The sequence below is a fragment of the Olea europaea genome, chromosome 18 (assembly GCF_002742605.1).
Source record: "Olea europaea var. sylvestris chromosome 18, O_europaea_v1, whole genome shotgun sequence".
Classification (NCBI taxonomy): Eukaryota; Viridiplantae; Streptophyta; class Magnoliopsida; order Lamiales; family Oleaceae; genus Olea; species Olea europaea.
The window spans coordinates 14,883,102-14,889,517 of record NC_036254.1 but is presented as its reverse complement, the minus strand read 5'-3'; the positions used below and the strand labels follow the sequence as shown (position 1 = coordinate 14,889,517).

General features: G+C 35.4%; 1 pseudogene; it reads right to left on the bottom strand.

Annotated features, from left to right (window-relative positions):
* LOC111366782 overlaps positions 1–4,552 on the bottom strand; it is a 26,427-nt pseudogene extending 21,875 nt beyond the window's left edge.
* Between the last annotated feature and the right edge of the window lie 1,864 nt (positions 4,553–6,416).

Genomic DNA, 6,416 nt, shown 5'->3' with positions numbered 1-6,416 from the left:
GGCCTGAGGCGCGGGCCTCACTCGCCTCAGCCCAGGACCGGCCTTGACTTTCGGTAGCAATGGTTAAACAGCATAAATTAAAGATTTCTAGAAATGATATGTGAGAGTGTATTTCAATTTGGGTTTTATAGTGATCCAGTAAAGAAAGTTTTGTGATCACCTTTCTTGTATACTGAGAGAGATGGATGGGGATGAAATCTTGTGATTCTTTGATCAAACGAAAGGAATGAAGATAATGAAGAATACTTCTGCTGTGAATGGGGGATAATTAGCAATAAATTAGGGATTGGTTCTTTAATGGAGTGAGAGACAGGTTAAAATTGGTTGATTTTTAGAAGAGGGGTAACTTTTTCAATTTCATTTTTACTATTAAATTACAATAATATATGAAATAAATAGTGTGTAGTATTTTTTAAATTTTTACTATAATGGGGTCACCATGCGAAATTTCCTCTATTTTTTTATGCATTACCTAGAGTGGATCTATGTAATTAGCAGTTGTAGCTGCATAAATTTTTTTATTAATTCCTTCCAATAAGTTGGATGTAAAATATATAACACCATCATATTTTGTAAATTATGTGCCTAATGAAATAATCAATGCACTCAGAACGAAGAGTATTTTTACTTACTACAATGTACCTTCGATGAAGATAATATTGTACGAATCACGTAAAATGTACATTGTCGACTATGATAAGCAAAAATTAAGCACCGATCACGAACTTGACCATTTCCTCGTGGCATTTTTTCTTCGGAATAGGCCCATGTGCCAAGTGTACTAGAGTTGGTACCGGAAGGAGTATTAAAGTTGTGATTGTGTTTAACCAATAACTTCATGTTTAGCCAAACATTTCTTGTAATGTCGATTAATGTGTGTAGTTTTTATTTCCTTTTGTCATGCCAATTCTTTTTGGCAATATTTGAATAGTACTTTACATTCTTGCATATTTTCTACTGTACAACCCGTAGAAAGAATTTGAAGCGTTCCCGCCATTTCGCAATTTGTTTGGATTTTCACTTCCCTCTTGTATCAACTGCTTCGAGTTTTGCTTCTTTATCAATGTCATCCAAATCAAATAAATGACTATTCCTATGCACGTCTTTGAAGTCCAAATCGTCAGCAATATATAAATATGAAAATCATTATCAAAGTGGGATTATGGTGACAATGGTGAGTTACCACCACCAACCATTGCCTCACCATAACTATTGTGACCCATTTGTTGAAAAAAAAAAACAATGAAAAAAAAATCTGGAATGTATAAATATGAATTGACAAAAAAGAGTTATGTTATTCGTAGTAAAAACTATCGATAGTAGCCATACGTGGCATACATATGACAATTCGTTATTTAATGCATTAATATGATANATGTTATTCGTAGTAAAAACTATCGATAGTAGCCATACGTGGCATACATATGACAATTCGTTATTTAATGCATTAATATGATAGTTTCTTATTGCCTTTTGCATCAAATAATTGAATTGAGAATGAAGTGAGAAAATATGAGAAATAATTATAAATAATTAAGTAATCTTGAATAGATTGATGATTGAATAATATGATAAGGAATTAAATCAAGAATGAGGAATTTAGATGATAAAATGTAGAAGATAGATTATAGAGGATTTGTGATATAAAAAAAAAAAAGGGGGGGGGGGTTTGAAATGTTGGGTATTTATAAAGTTTTCAAAAGAAGGAAAAAAAAGTGACTTAAAAGTGAGAATTCGAAAAACGTGACCCAACAGTCACATTTTTTACATGAGTGCTCGTGGGCACTGCTCACAAGCCGCTCATAGGATCGGCGAGCCCAAATCTTTTTAGGCTTGATTTGTGCTTGGGGATCGAGCCGACAAGCGCTTGACCCAATTATCACCGCAATCGAAACTAATGAATTTAAAAGAAAGAAAAATACCTTTTCTAGAAACCGACCAATTTATCTTGGAGACAATTCTTAGCAAGGAAAATTTAAGTAGACATATATCATCGAGAGTAAAGAGCACACAATTCAAGCTTTGAGAAGGGGATTTAAAACTCTACAAATAAAAGATGTTGAATTTGTCACAAATTATTGTGCAAGAACTGTGGGGGTAGCAAATAAGATGCGATTCCACAGTGAAAGCTGGAAAATGTTGCCATTGTTCAAAAGATTCTCCATTCTTCAGCAGTATTTGATAATCAGTGTAATTTTAATAATATTTCTATATGATATATATAAGAGTTGATATTAATTGCATGTTTAGCAAAGCTTAAATTAGAATTTGAGCAGATCAAATATACTTTATATTCACATATTTTGTAGAATTCATAACTATTAATTACTTTTTATCCATATATTTTGTAAGATCAATAACTTATAATCACTTAAAAGCACTCATTTATCCAAATGAAGAACTTTATAAATAGTAGTCCCCTTATTGGAAAGAATGAAATTGAATGTCTCGATGTTTCTATGAATCTTTAATTATTTGCATGCTGATTTTCTAATTTTAGTATAAGGAAATTGCCAAAAATTGAATTAACTTAAATTTTAGATGATGATTACGATACTCTGGTATATTTTATCTCAAACCCAATTCAGAATTCGATAACTTTCACGTTCTCGTCTCTCTAATTAAAGCCATAACAAACTTCGTAGGCAGAGATCACAACTCACATTGATCCAATTTTCACTAGTTAACAATGATGTCTCAATCATTGGCATGAAGGGACCAAAAATAGACTATGCGAACACAATTTAATATATCTACTAAACTATTTCGTTTCTTAACACTGCATTTTGCTGTCTATTGCAACATCGAAGATCGACCGCAACAAAACGGGAAATTGAGGTTCCTTGGAGTTGGGTGCTGTGACAAATTACACCAATTCCTACCACAGTTTTTGCAAATATATTTGTTATGCTTAATGTTACAAGAGTTTAGTTTAATTTCACTAGTGAGAAAAAAAAAATTCACTTTGAATAATTTTATCTATCACCACTTGTGTTATAATATCAGTTTAGGTAACGCTAAGTAATAGATTTAATGAAAGATAGAATTAAATAATTCATTTAATTATACATCTCATTTAATTCCATATTAGTGCTGCATACACTGTTAATTTAATACTAGTAATGTTAAATAACATTACTCTTTCAATCTATCTTTGTGTTTAAAGTCACCCAATAAAAAAATGAAATTTGGAAATTATTGGTTTGATGATCAATGAATATAATTATCCACAAAATACTGTTATCAAGCAGACAAGTAAATTTTCTTTCCTTTTATTCATAAGAAAACAATAAATAAATCTAACTCGGGTACTATTGTCAAAATAAATTGTTTAAAGTTCCCTTGAATTATTATTTATTTATTTATTTTATTTTTTTGGGGTGAAAGCAGGTCAATCCAGACCTAGCTTCTCCTGGCCTTGGTATGCTCACCCTGACTCATGTGTTTATAATTCTGAAAAATAAAAAAATTTAAAAAAAAAATCTACTAAAATCTTTATTAAAAAAAAAAAAAAGGACTTTGTTACGCCTATAAATTATCACTACATATTGGGCCATCTTATTGGACCCAAGCCAAGCCCATTAGTGTTGGGCCCCAAAGCCAAGACTCTAAGAAGTCTAGCCGAGGCACTACCGAAGCCATAAAAAGTCCAGTCGAAGCACCTGCCGAAGTGCCTATTACTTTGCTTACCTCATATTGGGCTCGGACTTAGGCATGTTACCCGCTTGGCTCATTTTACTTCCATTTCTCTATATATATGGATTCAACTCACACGATCAAGGTATGTTCTACACACTCTAGCCAAACCCCCATCTCCATACTATTGCATCCTATATATCTATCTTCGTCCAGTTATTGACTTGACCGTCGGAGTGCAAATGGTCGTCAGACCTTTTTTTCGTCCGACCGTCTTTGCCTCTTGACAAGGTGCTACTTGCATAGATTTCGAGGGAGCGAGGCTAGAAAACCTGTTGGAGCCATTTTTGGAGGTCAATAGATTGACGCCGTCTGTGGGAATCAGTACATTAACCGCATTATACCACCACGTACAAAAGGTCACGGGAAATTGAAGGGCCGTGTTCTACCAAAAGAGAAAAAGACAACAGCTCGAGAGGATTTTCCAAACAATTTTACTTCTTTCAAAATGGAAGAAATTAGCAACCAGAGATGAGGAAAAATGGCCACCGAACCATTTGAAAAAATTCCTTGAAAAAGGAGATTTCCGCTGAACACGGGTTGAAAATTTCGTGAAGAACAACTACTGCCTATTATTGGTTGCAAAAATTCATCATCAAAATGGTCTAGGAAATGGGGATATATCCATTATCCAACAAAAACCTACAAAAAAGTCTTACTCCCAGAAAAGATTCTACCTTGTTCCCCTTATTGCTGGTCCTATCCGTCCATTATTTGGAGCAAACCCAGCAACAAATAAACGTACAAACAGCCACAAGGAAAAAGAAGGGAATAAGGAAGGAAAAAGCATACTGTGGTGACCAAGAACAACAAAGGATAATGGAACCTCCACCACAAAATCTCCTTCCCACCACATACAATTACAAATAACCAAATACTCTAAAAAACACGACTTTGTTGCTGTACAAATTATTCCACAAACTCAACCATCAAATTGCCAAAAGTCAATTGGGAGTTTTCTTATTCCAACATGAAGACCCATTTCATTAAAAGTTTTGAATATACAATATGGTGGATGAAATTCTTAAACCGAGTTGTAGCTTCAAGGTGCTATCGGCGAGGCCACCAATAGTCTCCAATTACGATTGTCAAGACAGCGGCAATAGCGGCCGACCCTGTGAGCAACTGTCCCAAGTAATCATCTTGGTGAATGAAAAACACATGAGGCACGCCGTATGCTCATCAAAATAGCTCAATCAGATTTTGCTTCTTCCCCCAGCCACCATCGGTTTATTGAGCAACTTTGGTCCATTTTTTGTCCACTGTGAGTATTAATTTTCCTGATGGAGTGAGTTGACAATTTCTTGGGCAGCCCATTTCTATCTTTTGAGGGCTGATTTGAAAGCATAGAGGATTAGACTTTTACAGGCAAATTATCTTCAAATTTCGGCTGTGTCGCGTGCTACCTATTATCTCCATGTTGGGGCGGCTTGTCCAATTAAATGGCTGGAAATTAATTCCCAAAATCTGGCCCAATTTTTGACTAAAGCTAAAAGGGCCTGAAGAACTCTTATTGAGATCCAGTACTGGACTTTGATTAGGCCCAAATTTGGTCTTCTTCACATGGGGTCATAATCGGGGAATTGATTCTTCAAGTCCGGCACATCTTTAGAATTCTCTTCCACCTATGTGAGCTGCCATCTATCATGAAAATATTGGGCTCAAGGATTTATTTTCTCTCAGCCCACAATTTTCCCAACCATATTAAAGCATTTGGGCTTGGTGGGCACTTCGGATCTTCCAAACTTCGGCTCTTCCGGACTTCGACTTCTCCATTTTGCCTCCTGGGATACTTCGACTTCTTCTTAATCAACTGCAAATCAACACTATTTCTTCAGTTGGACACGATTATTGCCTCGTTTGAATGAGAGACTACCATCCTCCTCGGCTTCAAATTTAATAAAATCTCATTTGTATTGGAGGCTTGGGGAGAATATCATTTTCAGTAAGTTCTCATGGATTATCCCTCCCATTATCTTAAATGTGTTCATTGTTGATTAATCCATTTTAAGTATTGGAGTTCTAATTATGTGCGAGCATGTAAATTAATTTTCAACCACGTTAAAAGAATATCATTTGCAATTATGCTAAGCCATTCACGACAAGTGATGAGGACTGGACCAAATTATCACCTATTTAATATACAAATGGGTTGCAATCTGTAATGTTGATGGAGAATCATTTTTTCGAATTTTACTGGCTCATTTGGGGACATGAATAATGTACTTAACCTCCTTTTAGTGATTGGGATCCGGCATATATTATCTGCATTCATCTGTTTCTAGATGCAATGAGTTCCTTGCACCCTCAAATGCACAAGTCCTTGCTCATCAAGGCTGGCTCATAACTCTCTCATTTATTTAAGGAGAACCCTTAGTCGTAAATTTATTATTGGGACAGCCTCATATAAAGTCCTCAGTCCTCTAACAAAGGAGATGCTATATCCCGAAGTCCTCAAACAGAGAGAGGCCATACTCCAAAGTGGTGAAATTTTGATGTCCTCGTTCCTTGAATAAAAGATTAGGCTAATCGTAAGACGCGTGTGCCCTTGCAAAAAGAGCCTTTCCTGACCTCATTTGCGATATGTCTTTTCCTCGCCTCTCATTATCGTCGAGTTTAGCTCTAAGTCCTCATCTATCTGAGGCAAGATTATAAGACTTCGATAGTTCGACAATTCGCCAGATGTTTATTCCTGGCTTCGCGAGATGTCTATTCCTCGC